The 15,658-nt window shown below is 44.5% G+C and overlaps 1 protein-coding gene across 1 annotated transcript in view; it reads right to left on the reverse strand.

Moving 5' to 3' along the window:
• The window catches only part of CRIM1 (cysteine rich transmembrane BMP regulator 1), a 973,879-nt gene that overhangs the window by 530,984 nt on the left and 427,237 nt on the right, over positions 1–15,658 (reverse strand). The window lies entirely within an intron of this gene.

The raw sequence follows: 15,658 nt of genomic DNA on the forward strand, positions 1-15,658 counted from the left end.
GGGGCTAGTTGGTTCACCAAGATAGATCTTCGTGGTGCGTATAATCTTGTGCGTATTAAACAGGGCGATGAATGGAAAACAGCATTTAATACGCCCGAAGGCCATTTTGAGTACCTAGTTATGCCATTCGGACTTTCTAATGCTCCATCAGTGTTTCAGTGCTTTATGCATGACATCTTCCGAGAGTACCTGGATAAATTCCTGATTGTATACTTGGATGATATTTTGGTCTTCTCGGATGATTGGGAGTCTCATGTGAAGCAGGTCAGAATGGTGTTCCAGGTCCTGCGTGCTAATTCTTTGTTTGTGAAGGGGTCAAAGTGTCTCTTTGGTGTTCAGAAGATTTCATTTTTGGGGTTCATTTTTTCTCCTTCTACTATCGAGATGGAGCCTGTTAAAGTTCAGGCCATTTATGATTGGACTCAGCCAACATCTCTGAAGAGTCTGCAGAAGTTCCTGGGCTTTGCTAATTTTTATCGTCGCTTCATCGCTAATTTTTCTAGCATTGCTAAACCGTTGACTGATTTAACCAAGAAGGGTGCTGATGTGGTCAATTGGTGTTCTGCTGCTGTGGAAGCTTTTCAGGAGTTGAAGCGTCGTTTTTCTTCTGCCCCTGTGTTGTGCCAACCAGATGTTTCGCTTCCGTTCCAGGTCGAGGTTGATGCTTCCGAAATTGGAGCAGGGGCTGTTTTGTCGCAGAGACGTTCTGATTGCTCGGTGATGAAACCATGCCCCTTCTTTTCCAGGAAATTTTCGCCTGCTGAGCGAAATTATGATGTTGGCAATCGAGAGTTGCTAGCCATGAAGTGGGCATTCGAGGAGTGGCGTCATTGGCTTGAAGGAGCTACGCATCGCGTGGTGGTCTTGACTGATCACAAAAACTTGACTTATCTCGAGTCTGCCAAACGGTTGAATCCTAGACAGGCTCGTTGGTCACTGTTTTTCTCCCGTTTTGACTTTGTGGTTTCGTACCTTCCGGGCTCTAAAAATGTGAAGGCGGATGCCCTGTCTAGGAGTTTTGTGCCCGATTCTCCGGGTTTGTCTGAGCCGGCGGGTATTCTCAAAGAGGGGGTAATTTTGTCTGCCATCTCCCCTGATTTGCGGCGGGTGCTGCAAAAATTTCAGGCTAATAGACCTGACCGTTGCCCAGCGGAGAAACTGTTTGTCCCTGATAGGTGGACAAATAAGTTATCTCTGAGGTTCATTGTTCGGTGTTGGCTGGTCATCCTGGAATCTTTGGTACTAAAGATTTGGTGGCTAGATCCTTTTGGTGGCCGTCTCTGTCGCGGGATGTGCGTTCTTTTGTGCAGTCCTGTGGGATTTGTGCTCGGGCTAAGCCCTGCTGTTCTCGTGCCAGTGGGTTGCTTTTGCCCTTGCCGGTCCCGAAGAGGCCTTGGACACATATCTCTATGGATTTTATTTTGGATCTCCCCGTCTCTCAAAGAATGTCGGTCATTTGGGTGGTTTGTGATCGCTTCTCTAAGATGGTCCATTTGGTGCCCTTGTCTAAATTGCCTTCTCTGATTTGGTGCCGTTGTTTTTCCAGCATGTGGTTCGTTTACATGGCATTCCAGAGAACATCGTTTCTGACAGAGGTTCCCAGTTTGTTTCGAGGTTTTGGCGAGCCTTTTGTGCTAGGATGGGCATTGATTTGTCTTTTTCCTCGGCTTTTCATCCTCAGACAAATGGCCAGACTGAACGAACCAATCAGACCTTGGAAACATATCTGAGATGTTTTGTTTCTGCTGATCAGGATGATTGGGTGTCCTTTTTGCCTTTGGCTGAGTTCGCCCTTAATAATCGGGCCAGCTCGGCTACTTTGGTTTCGCCGTTTTTCTGCAATTCTGGGTTCCACCCTCGTTTCTCTTCAGGGCAGGTTGAGTCTTCGGACTGTCCTGGTGTGGATACTGTGGTGGATAGGTTGCAGCAGATTTGGACTCATGTAGTGGACAATCTGACTTTGTCCCAGGAGAAGGCTCAACGTTTCGCTAACCGCAGGCGCTGTGTGGGTCCCCGACTTCGTGTTGGGGATTTGGTTTGGTTGTCATCTCGCTATATTCCTATGAAGGTTTCCTCTCCTAAATTTAAGCCTCGTTTCATTGGTCCATATAGGATTTCTGAGGTTCTTAATCCTGTGTCTTTTCGTTTGACTCTTCCAGCTTCTTTTTCCATCCATAATGTGTTCCATAGGTCATTGTTGCGGAGATACGTGGCACCTGTGGTTCCATCTATTGATCCTCCTGCTCCGGTTTTGGTTGAAGGGGAATTGGAGTATATAGTGGAGAAGATTTTGGATTCTCGTGTTTTGAGACGGAAACTCCAGTATCTGGTTAAGTGGAAAGGTTATGGTCAGGAAGATAATTCCTGGGTCTTTGCCTCTGATGTCCATGCTGCCGATCTGGTTCGTGCCTTTCATGTGGCTCATCCTGGTCGGCCTGGGGGCTCTGGTGAGGGTTCGGTGACCCCTCCTCAAGGGGGGGGTACTGTTGTGAATTCTGTGGCCAAGCTCCCTCCTGTGGTCGAGAGTGGTACTTCGGCTGGTTCTGTCTATGAGCTTCCTTTGGTGGATGAGAGTGGTACTGCGGCTTCTGAGTTTCCTTCCTCAGGTGATGAGGTTAAGTCGTTAGGTGCTGCTCTATTTAACTCCACCTGGTGCTTTGATCCTGGCCTCCAGTCAATGTTCTAGTATTGGTCTTGCTTCCTCCTGGATCGTTCCTGTGGCCTGTCTATCCTGCATAAGCTAAGTTTTGCTTGTGTTATTTTTGCTTGCTATTTTTTCTGTCCAGCTTGCTTTATTGGTTTTTCTTGCTTGCTGGAAGCTCTGAGACGCAGAGGGAGCACCTCCGTACCGTTAGTCGGTGCGGAGGGTCTTTTTGCCCCTCTGCGTGGTTGTTTGTAGGTTTTTGTGTTGACCGCAAAGCTATCTTTCCTATCCTCAGTCTATTCAGTAAGTCGGGCCTCACTTTGCTAAATCTATTTCATCTCTGTGTTTGTATTTTCATCTTACTCACAGTCATTATTTGTGGGGCGCTGCCTTTTCCTTTGGGGAATTTCTCAGAGGCAAGGTAGGCTTATTTTTCTATCTTCAGGGCTAGTTAGTTTCTCAGGCTGTGCCGAGTTGCATAGGGAGCGTTAGGCGCAATCCACGGCTACCTCTAGTGTGGTGTGTTAGGATTAGGGATTGCAGTCAGCAGAGTTCCCACGTCTCAGAGCTCGTCCTTTGTTTTTGGTAATTGTCAGGTCACTTTGTGTGCTCTGAACTTCAATGTCCATTGTGGTTCTGAATTACCTGTTCACAACAGGCCCCCAACTGTACTGTACGGGAGGGAGTACTCATCAGTCACCAGAGACGCGCCATGCAGGAGGACAGAGAGAGACAGCAGCCAGTGAGCGCTCTCCTCAGTCTGGTGAGGAAAGCATTAATTGGCCAGCATCTCTCCCTGCATGACACGCCCCCCTTTTGAACTCCTGCACTTCCCGCGCCACTCCCCAGCTGAGGGTGTTGGCCGGATTGCAGGAGAGAGTGACAGGGGCCTGATGCTACATGATACCGGGCCTGCCTGCAGGGGCCACCTTCCACCTCTCAGCCCCAGAGCAGTGGCATTGGCGTATGTCCACTCCTGGCTGGGGGCCCCTAGGGGCCGGGTTCTACAGAATCTGCCGCCCCCTCTCTTCTGCCGCCTGAGCCAAAGAGCTCAAATCGCCTAATGGTAGGAGCGTCACTGTATATACAGGAGGAGAGGACACACAGGTATATACTATATACAGGAGAGATGACACACAGGTATATACTATATACAGGAGGAGATGACACAGGTATATACTATATACAGGAGGAGATGACACAGGTATATACTATATACAGGAGCAGATGACACACAGGTATATACTATATACAGGAGGAGATGACACAGGTATATACTATATACAGGAGCAGATGACACACAGGTATATACTATATACAGGAGCAGATGACACACAGGTATATACTATATACAGGAGCAGATGACACACAGGTATATACTATATACAGGAGATGACATACAAGTGTATACTATATATAAGGGAGATGACAAACATGTATATACTGAGGTGAAAATGAGGGGTGAGAGGTGAAAATGAAAAGGTGTGAGTGAAAAATGAGAGGAGTGAGGGAAAATAGTGGAGTGATTGGAAAATGACAGATGTGAGGTCGAAATGACAAGTGTTAGGGGGGAATGAGAGGAGTGAGGGGGAAAATAAGAGGAGTGAGGGGGAAAATAAGAGGTGTAACGGAGAAAATGAGAGGCATGATGGGAAAATAAGAGACGTGAGGTGCTATAACTAACCACAGATATTTACTATGCCCAGGCAATGCCGGGCTCTTCAGCTAGTATATATATATATATATATATATATATATATATATATATATATATATATATATCTCTAGTGGGGAAAATAAATATTTGACAGACTGCCGATTTTTAGCATGTACACTCCAACTGTGAGAGACAAAATCTAAAATAAAAGTCCAGAAAATCACATTGCATGATTTTTACATAATTAATTTGCATTTTATTGTATGAAATAAGTATTTGGCACAATAGAAAACAACTACCGAGGTCAGACGTTTCCTATAGTTCTTGACCAAGTTTGCACACACTGCAGCTGGGATTTTAGCCCACTCCTCCATACAGATCATCTCCAGATCTTTCAGGGCAGTTGCTGGGCAACATTGGTTTCGGCTCCCTCCAAAGATTTTCTATTGAGTTCAGGTTTAAGCCACTCCAGGACCTTGAAATCTTTTTTATGGAGCCATTCCTTTGTTGCCTCGGCAGTGTGTTTTGGGTCATTGTCATACTGGAAAACCAAGCCATGATCCATGTTAAATGCTTTTACTGAGGAAATGAAGTTGTTGGCCAAAATCTCATGACCCTATCCATCCTCCCTTCAATATGGTGCAGTCATCTTGCCCCCTTTGCAGAAAAGCAACCCCAAAGTATGATGCCCCACCCATGCTTCACTTTTGGGATGGTGTTCTTGGGGTTGTACTCATTTTTCTTCTTCCTCTAAACATGGCGAGTTGAGTTGATAACAGAAAGTTCTAGTTTGGTCTCATCTGACCACATGACCTTTTCCCATGCCTCCTCTGGATCATCCAGATGGTCATTGGCAAACTTCAAACGGGTCTGAACATGTGCTGGCATAAGCAGGGGGACCTGGCATGCCCTGCAGGATTTTTATCCATGATGGAATAGTGTGTTACCCACAGTAATGTTTGAAACTGTGGTTCCAGCTCTCTTCAGGCTATTGACCAGGTCCTCCTGTGAAATTCTGGGCTGATTCCTAAACTTTCTCAGATTCATAATTACCCCACAAGGAGAGAGTCATTTTGTTTAGTTTTTTTCCATTTTCTAATAATTGTGCCACCAGTTGTTACCTTCTCACCAAGCTGTTTGCCTATTGTCTGGTACCCCATCCCAGCCTTGTGGGTCCAGGTCTACAATTTTGTCCCTGGTGTCCTCAGACACCTCTTTAGTCTTGGCCATGGTGGATAGGTTAAAGTTTGATTGATTGAGTGTGTGGACAGGTGTCTTTTATACAGGTAACAATTTCAAACAGGTGCAATTACCATATATACTCGAGTATAAGCCGAGATTTTCACCCCACTTTTTTGGGCTGAAAGTCCCCCTCTCGGCTTATACTCGATTCATACGCAGGGTCGGCGGGGGAGGGGGAGCGGGGGCTGTGAAATATTACTCACCTACTCCTGGCGCGGTCCCTGCAGGTCCCTGGCTTCCCCGGCGCCGGCAGCAGCAGATTCTTCCTGTACTGAGTGGTCACATGGTACCGCTCATTACAGTAATGAATATGCGGCTCCACCTCCCATAGAGGTGGAGCCGCATATTCATTACTGTAATGAGCGATAACGGTGACCGCTCAGTACAGGATGAAGCTACGGCGTCGGGGAAGCCAGGGACTGCACTGCGCCAGGACCAGGTGAGTATACGGGGAGGGGAGCGCTGTGCGATAGTCACCTTTCCTTGTTCCGGGCGTCGCTCTGTCTTCAGCAGTGACGCTCAGGTCAGAGGGCGCGGTGACGTGGTTAGTGCGCGCCGTCTGCTGAACGTCAGTGCAGAAGATGGAGCCGCACCGGAACAAGGAGCCGGTAACTACGACGGAGAGGTGAGTATGTCATTTATTTATTTTTATCGCAGCAAATGGGGCAAGTGTCTGTATGGAGCATCTATGGGGCCATAAGGTTTGTGCAGCACTATATGGGGCCATAACATTTGTGCAGCACTATATGGGGCCATAACGTTTGTGCAGCACTATATGGGGCCATAACATTTGTGCAGCACTATATGGGGTCATAACATTTGTGCAGCACTATACGGGGCCATAACGTTTGTGCAGCACTATACGGGGCCATAACGTTTGTGCACCACTATATGGGGCCATAACATTTGTGCAGCAGTATATGGGGCCATAACATTTGTGCAGCACTATATGGGGCCATAACATTTGTGCAGAACTATATATGGCCATAACATTTGTGCAGCACTATATGGGGCCATAACATTTGTGCAGCACTATATGGGGCCATAACATTTGTGCAGCACTATATGGGGCCATAACATTTGTGCAGCACTATATGGGGCCATAGCGTTTGTGCAGTACTGTATGGGGCAAGTGTCTATATGGGGCCATAACGTTTGTGCAGCACTGTATGGGGCCATAACGTTTGTGCAGCACTATATGGGGCCATAAGATTTGTGCAGCACTATATGGGGCCATAACGTTTGTGCAGCACTACATGGGGCAAGTGTCTGTATGGGGCCATAATTAACGTTTGTGGAGCATTATGGTATATGGGGCAAGTGTCTGTATGGAGCATCTTATAGGGCCATAATCAAGGTTTGTGCAGCACTATATGGGGCAAATATCTTTATGTAGCATCCTATGGGGCCATAATCAGCATTTGTGCAGTATTATTTTGGGCAAATGTGTCTATGGCGCATCTTATGGGGCCATTATAAACCTTTATGCAGGATTATATGGGGCATATTTTAATATGGAGCATCTTGTGGGGCCCATCATAAACTGTATGGGGCATTATATGGGGCTCCTGATTCAATATGGGTATTTAAAAACACTTAACCTACTGATGTCTCAATTAATTTTACTTTTATTGGTATCTGTTTTTATTTTTGACATTTACCGGTAGCTGCTGCATTTCCCACCCTAGGCTTATACTTGAGTCATTAAGTTTTCCCAGTTTTTTGTGGCAAAATTATTACTCGGGTCCGCTTATACTCGAGTATATACGGTAATACAGGCAATGAGTGCAGAGTAGGAGGTTTCTTAAAGAAAACCAAGGTTGTGAGAGTCAGAATTCTTGCTGGTTGGTAGGCGTTCAAATACGGTACTTATTTCATGCATTAAAATGCAATTTAATTATGTTAAAAATCATACAATGTGATTACTTGTTTTTTTTTATTTTTAGAGTCTGTCTCTAAAAGTTGAAGTTTACCTAGGATAAAAATTATAGATCTCTCCGTTCTTTTTAGGTGGGAAAACTTGCAAAATTGGTCGGAAGTATCAAATGCTTATTTTTTCCCATTATATATATATATATATATATATATATATATATTATACAGAATCTTATGAGGTACTGTTATTGTTTAATATAATTCTGCAAATTTCACAATTTTTTTGTCTGTGTGAATTTCCTGCCTTTGGCCCTTGTTGATAAATATTCAGGCGCAATTACACTGTAGATAGTTTTTCAATTTCCAGTCTTTTAAGTAATCCATATAACGAGGGATGACTTCTAAATTCCTTTACAGCATCCCTTTGTCTGCACCTACTGAATTGTCCCTTATCTTTTACCTCTTGCTACAAGGTCTTTGAATTGGGGTCATTTTTACCGTTTAATTCTTTTGAAGTGAGATGTTCTGCAACTTCTGACTTGCAAATGATTTATTAGAATTAAATGCTTTACTTTAGGAAGTCATAAAGAAATATTGCTAAGTATAGATTCCTTTGAAACTCACATCTCATTTCTCGCTTGCAAAGTATGACACATTTTCAATATAGAATGATAGATGCTTTGAAAAAGAATGCCAGAATGTCAGGTTATCAATGGGTTGGGATAACAATGCTAAGTCTTGTAGCCTTACAGCCTTGCATTCTCATCATTTTTCCTTACGGAGCACATCTCCATCAATGACATGTTACCCTTGATGCAGAAAAATAAAAAAAATAGAATGAAAACTGAGATTGAGAAACATGCTTCATAATCTAATCGCAGAACAAGCCCCTGTGTAGATTTTCCTATCCATCCAAACGTTAGAATTTACCTCTAAATTTCATATTCTGATTTCTTTAAGGGCAATCTGTCATCGGAGATCAGCACACTGTAGGGGCAGAGACCCTGATTCCAGCGATGTATCACTTGCTGCAGGTTTGATAAAATCACTGTTTTATCTGCTGCAGATCTACCAGTTCTCTGAATGCTGAGCTCTCCATAGCCCCGCCCCCACCACTGATTGGCAGCTTTCTACCTATGTGTAGTGTGCACAGAAAACTGCCAATCAGTGGTAAAGGCGGGGTAATACAGAGAATATGGAGGTAGGTTAACCAGTCCTCTAGTGATAATCTCCTGTAGATAAAACAGTGATTTTATCAAAACTACAGCAAGCAGCTCAGTAAGTGACAAATTGCTGGAATCAGGGTGTCTGTCTCTATATTATGCTACTGTTGAATTATATAGATAGAAACTTGTGACAGATTCCCTTTAATTAGAGATTCATATGGGTGTAATTGCCACAAATAGAAAAAGAATTGAGCTAAATCTTGATTTGTGAATCAATTCACAACTTCTCCCTCACTGATTTACTATGGTGAATAATTGTCATGTTTGAAGATAGTCAAGGGGTTTGACCATAGATATTTATCATCTACAAACAGAAGAACAAAGGTCCTGTGTCCCCCATTTGAACGGAGCGGTGGTCACGTATGCACACTACCGTTTTATTCATTGTCTACAGTATGTCATTATTGAAGACAGCGAGTATAAAGATGGATCCCTTCCTATATGCTTATGAGGCTACTGTTTTCGGGTCAGGAGACCCGCAACCAGCCTGGACACTGCAACCCGTACCCGTCAGTGGTGTGTGACCTTCCTAACGTGAAATTTCTGATTTACAGAGAAATGTCAGTGTATCAGTGTTACGACTTGCCATCTTTTTCTCACTACCAAGTTGTCAGCCATTTCTTCTTTCTTGTTATGGGAATCACCTCTCTCTGCACTGTCCTGCACTGTCTTGCTGGCGGGCTATACGAAGCATACAAGTAGAGCAGAGGTGAATGCCAAGTACTGTATGTCATAGGAAATGGCTTTCTAAATATCAGCAAAGGTGAGTAAAGTGATCAGGGATGTAATGGAGTGCAGATCTTGTCATAGAACTTCTGGATGCATCTTCTATCCTTTCTCAGAACGTCTTCCTGATGTATCCAGTGCTAATGGTCACACATGCTACATAGCTCAGTCCCATCATCGAGATCCTCTTACACAGGGAAATAGGCAGCAGAACTGGGCCCATTGTGCAGCTCAGTAAAAAAGAATCGGTACATACAATCCGAAAGGTGGACATTCCAAAAGAGAATGAAAAGAACACCAGGGGCACTACAAGTATATAATTAATATCTAGGCACGGGAGCCCTTGTTACAAAGATTGAAATTAAAATATTTGCATGCTCTAACAGTAAAATGCAATATTTAATTGCAAGACACCTCTTCACAGTAAAGGTAAAAATTTAGGGACATGCCTTAGATTAAGCAATTACAGGTAACACAGTTTTATAATGCACATTTAAAAGTAACATGTTAAATAATTGCTTTAAAGGGAACCTGTCACCCCCAAAATCGAGGGTGAGCTAAGCCCATCAGCATCAGGGGCTTATCTACAGCATTCTGGAATGCTGTAGATAAGCCCCCCGATGTATCCTGAAAGAGGAGAAAAAGAGGTTATATTATACTCACCCAGAGGTGGTCCCGCTGCGGTCCGGTCCGGGGCCTCTCATCTTCTTACGATCACGTCCTCTTCTTGTCTTCACACTGTGGCTCCGGCGCAGGCGTACTTTGTCTGTCCTGTTGAGGGCAGAGTAAAGTACTGCAGTGCGCAGGAGTCGGGAAAGGTCAGAGAGGCTCAGCGCTTGCGCTCTGCAGTACTTTGCTTTGTCCTCAACAGGGCAGACAAAGTAGGCCTGCACAGGAGCCGCAAAGTGTAGACCAGAAGAGGACGTCATCCTATGAAGATGGGAGGCCCCGAACCGTACCACGACGCCCATCGGATCGAACCGCCCGCCCAGGTGAGTATATAATATAACCTCTTTTTCTCATCTTTCAGGATACATCGCGGGCTTATCTACAGCATTCCAGAATGCTGTAGATAAGCCCCTGATGCCGGTGGGCTTAGCTCACCTTCGATTTTGGGGGTGACAGGTTCCCTTTAAGGGATACTCTCATGTTATCACATTGCTTTAGCTAGACAGTAACAAAATAAGCAAGTTTGCACTTGACTTGCTTTTTCTATCTGGTATTTTTCTCCTGCAATTATAGCTTTGATCTTCCAGAGATCGACCACCTGAGTCTGTCCAAATATGCACAGCAGCTACATTCCAAACTGTTGTTAGTTAACTCCTAAAACACTGCTACCTCTCTATAGTCCATTGATTTGTATACAGCAATTAGCTGCTCACCTCCATCCCCCTCCCTCTCAACTCCTGACTAAGCTGCTATTATCAATCCTGCAAAATAGCAAGTGCAAAGTATTGGTATTTCGTAGAGCAGCTCTCCTAGTCACTGCTCTAACTTTCACAAGCTGTGTGCTTGTTCAAAAAGATACAGTAGTGATAAAAATGTAAAGCAAGCCCTGACAGACTGTTGTGAGAAGGATAAGCTGAGCAGAACTGTCACTCAAGGAGGAATGGCCGCCCACCAGCAACCCGTAAATAAGGAGACCGGAAAGCTGTGAGCTGCTCAAGACACAAATTGAGAATAACCCTTTAAATGTCGATTCCTAGCTAGATTACCATTACTGGACTACTATTGTTAACTGCATGTGTGATATGAATATAAATCAAGTAGTCACTGTATTTTATTATTCCCTGTGGCGGCTCTGAATATCTTTGCGCACGCTAATAACTGTACTCTATAGTCTTCGCATAAGAAACAATAAAGAAATTGTTAATATATTCTGAAAAGTGGAACGTGTAAGTGAGAAGAAATTTGCAGCTCGCACTCTTTGTGACTACCTAAGATTATCCTCATATTCCTCCTTGCTATTTAGTAAGTTTCATTCATATTTTTTGTTTATGACACAAAAACAGCAGACAGAAAACACTATATAATACTGTCGAAATCAGCTAACAATGCTAGGAACCAGGGCTCAGTATTTGTATTGATTCATTTGGTATTCACTGTGATAGCATCTATAGCCGTGAATTAATGTGCTAGCAATCCATAGAGAAACATCAGAGAGTGAAAAAAAAACATCACACACATTTCAGTGCTTCAGAGAAACTGTGAACTTGAAGGCACGCTGAGAAACGCAATCTTCAAAAGTTTTCCTCCACCTAGTTAACTTCCAAGTACTTGTTTATGGAATGGAAGCATGGCATTCTGAATCTGCGAGAAGTCGCCGGCTTCCATCATTGCATGCTCCAAACATCAGCATCACAATGTGTAGTAATGAAACACATTCATGACTTAAGGAGACCAATCAGGGATCCTGACACGAGGAAATGCTTGTAGACCTCATGAAACAACAATGCCGAAGCATCTTTCCTTCGAACCACATAGAAATACAATGACAACTCGCAAGAGATTAAAGGGAAGGTGCCACTAGTTTTCTCGTATTTTGTTTTTTTGTGAAATTAAGCTTAAAATAGTAATTAAAATGTATTAATGCAATGTTTGCACTGTTTGCAAACATTTCTATATGAAAAATATTATATATTTTTCTACAATATACATATTTACCACTAGGGGGAGCATTTTCAGTTTTAGACCTCAAGCAGCTATAGTAACATTTAGCAGCTCTGCCCCAGGGATATTAGACCACCCAAAAGGGGAGAGAAATGGTGATGTCAGCAGTTACTGCCCCAACAGTAAGAATGAAGAGCAGCATCACAGGGCAGAGCCATTTTGTGTGTGACTGCCCTGTGACCTGCTATCACCAGCAGTTACTGCATCAGAGGAGCAGAACACAGTGGGCTCAGCAGCATCTGGACCCAAGAAGAGTGAAGACGTGGTGTGCATGGAGCAGCATTAGGAGCTGTCTGGGAGCTCCAGCTCTGCAGTGAATAGCCAGGCATTATGGAGGGAGGGGAGAGATGCATTGTATGGCTAAGGCCGGGGTCACACTAGACCGTAATACGGACGAGTGCAATGCGATAAAAAAATCGCATAGCGCTCGTCCCAATGTTAATCTATGGGGCAGCTCCCATCATCCGATATTTTCTCGACCGTATTCAGGATCCGAGTGAAATCGCAGCATGCTGCGATTGTCAGCGTATCTCGGCCGAGAATCGCCAATGAAAGTCTATGGGGGTGAGAAAAAATAGCACAGCACACGGACCATCAGTGTGACGTGCGAGAAATTCTCAGGCATTGGGCAGGTGACAGGAAAGGCTCAGCCATTATTTGCTCATTTTGCAAGTGTGTGAGAAAATCTCACCATACGGATGTCACACGGATCATTGGATGCGAGAAAATCGCATCCTCGCACTGCACACGGATCACTGTTTTGGTAACATTTGTGCGATTCTCGTCCGTCAAAAACGGACCTTTTTTTATACGTTTTGTGTGTCCCCGGCCTAAGAGTGACTGATGGGAGAGAAAGAGACGTGAAGTATGATGAGTGAGACACATATGGAGTGTGATGGGGAGATACACCTTGAGGCTGTGTGCACACGTTCAGGATTTTTCGCATTTTTTTGCGTTTGTTCGCTATAAAAATGTGATAAAAACAATTTAAAAATGCATACATCATTTATAATGCATTCCGCATTTTTTGTGCATATGTTGCGTTTTTTCTGGGGGAAAAACGCATCGCAGTAAAAAACGCAACATGTTCTGCGCATGTCGTGTCTCCTCCTTTGATGTGGGCTCCGGCGCTGAGCCCACATCAAAGTCACGACATGTCGGCTGTTTTGTACAGCTGACATGTGCGCGCAATAGCGGCAGGTGAAATCGCAATTCACCCGCCGCTATTAACCTGTTAAATGCCGCTGTCAAATGCTGACAGCGGCATTTAACTACCGCTTCCAGCCGCGCGGCCAGAAATGGGCGTATCGTCCACCCCCGTCACATGATCAGGGGTTGGCGATGCGTCAGGATGGTAACCATAGAGGTCCTTGAGACCTCTATAGTTACTGATGCCGGCCTGCTGTGAGCGCCACCCTGTGGTCGGTGCTCATAGCAAGCCTGTAATTCAGCTACATAGCAGCGATCTGATGATCGCTGCTATGTAGCAGAGCCGATCGAGTTGTGCCAGCTTCTAGTTTCCCATGGAGTCTATTGATGCATGGCAAATGTAAAAAAAAATGTTTTTAAAAATATGAAAAAAAAAAAAAAAATTAAAGTTTAAATCACCCCCCTTTTGCCCCATCAAAAATAAAACAATAAAAAAATCAAACCTACACATATTTAGTATCGCCGCGTTCAGAATCGCCCAATCTGTCAATAAAAAAAAACATGACTGACATGTGCCCACAATAGCGGCGGGTGAGATCGCGATTCAACCGTTCCTCTGTATGTGTTTTCCGTCCGGCGGAAACAGCTGTTTTGACGGATCCTGCAAAAAACGGATGAAACGTGTGGCCATCCGGCGCTAATACAACTCAATGAGAAAATAACGGATCCGGCGAAAAAAAACTGATCTGGCAGAAAAAAAAGTAAATTGTGGAAAAAAAACGGATCTGGCGTGAAAAAACGGATCCGGCGGAAAAAACTGATCTGGCAGAAAAAAAAGGAACTTGTGGAAAAAAAACGGATCCGGAGGAAAAAAACGGATTAGGCGGGAAAAAAAGGATCCGATGGAAAAAAAACTGATCTGGCAGAAAAAAAAGGAAATTGTGGAAAAAAACGGATAAGGCGGAAAAAAACGGATAAGGCGGAAAAAAACGGATCTGGCGGGAAAAAACGGATCCGGCGGGATAAACTGATCTGGCACAAAAAAAAGGAACTTGTGGAAAAAAACGGATCCGGCGGAAAAAAAACGGATCAGGCGGGAAAAAAAGGATCCGATGGAAAAAAACTGATCTGGCAGAGAAAAAAGAAAATTGTGGAAAAAAACGGATCTAGCGGGAAAAAACGGATCAGGCGGGAAAAAAAAAGGATCCGATGGAAAAAAAACTGATCTGACAGAAAAAAAAGGAAATTGTGGAAAAAAACGGATTTTGCGGGAAAAAAAAGATCCGATGGAAAAAAAACCTGATCTGGCAGAAAAAAAAGGAAATTGTGGAAAAAAACGGATCCGGCGGGAAAAAACGGATCCGGCGGGAATTAACGGATCCAGCAGGAAAAAATGGATCCGGCGGGAAAAAACGGATCCGGCGGGAAAAAATGGATCCGGTGGAAAAAACGGATCTGGCGGAAAAAACGGATTCTGCAAATGTGCTCGCAGGATGCGTTTTTTTCCCATAAACATGTATTAGCGACAGATCGTGACGGATGGCCACACGTCGCGTGGTCGCGTCCGTCGTGCAATGGATCCGTCGTGTTTTGGCGGACCGTCGGCACGAAAAAACGTTCAAGTGAACTTTTTTTGTCCAGCGCGTCCGCCATTTTCTACCGTGCATGCGCTGCCAAACTCCGCCCCCTCCTTCCAGACTTCAGAATGGGCAGTGGATGTGTTGAAAAACTGCATCCGCTGCCCACGTCGGGCACAAATTTCACAACGTGCGTCGGTACGTCGGCCCGACGCATAGCGACGGACTCGTACCGACGCAAGTGTGAAAGAGGCCTTTATGAGGGTTGAATTTAAAAAAAAAACAAAAAAAAACGCGTGGGCGCCCGTGCAATTTTCTGCGCCAGAGGGGGAAAGCCAACGGCCGGGGGCCAATATCTGTAGCCTGCTATGAATATCAGCCCGCAGCTGTCTGTATAGCCTTTACTGGCTATTAAAATAGGGGGACCCCCCCAAAAAAAATTGCGTGGGGTCCCCCTATATTTTATAGCCAGAAAAGCTACGCAGACAGCTGCAGGCTGATATTCATAGCCTAGATTGGGGCCATGGATATTGCCCCCCCCCCCCCAGGCTACAAATACCAGTCCGCAGCCGCCCCAGAAATGGCACATCTGTAAGATGCGCCAATTCCGGCACTTAGCCCCTCTCTTCCCACTCCCGTGTAGCGGTGGGATATGGGGTAATAAGGGGTTAATGTCACCTTGCTATTGTAAGGTGACATTAAGCCGGGTTAATAACGGAGAGGCGTCAATAAGACGCCTATCCTTTATTAATCCAATAGTAAGAAAGGGTTAAAAAAAACATGCACACATTAGGAAAAAAGTATATTAATATTCTTCATTTCACCATACTTACCATACTTCAGCCCCTGCAAAAAACGTAAAATAATCAACCGTATACTACCTGTCCGCCGT

This window comes from Ranitomeya imitator, chromosome 5 (genome assembly GCF_032444005.1).
Source record: "Ranitomeya imitator isolate aRanImi1 chromosome 5, aRanImi1.pri, whole genome shotgun sequence".
NCBI lineage: Eukaryota > Metazoa > Chordata > Amphibia > Anura > Dendrobatidae > Ranitomeya > Ranitomeya imitator.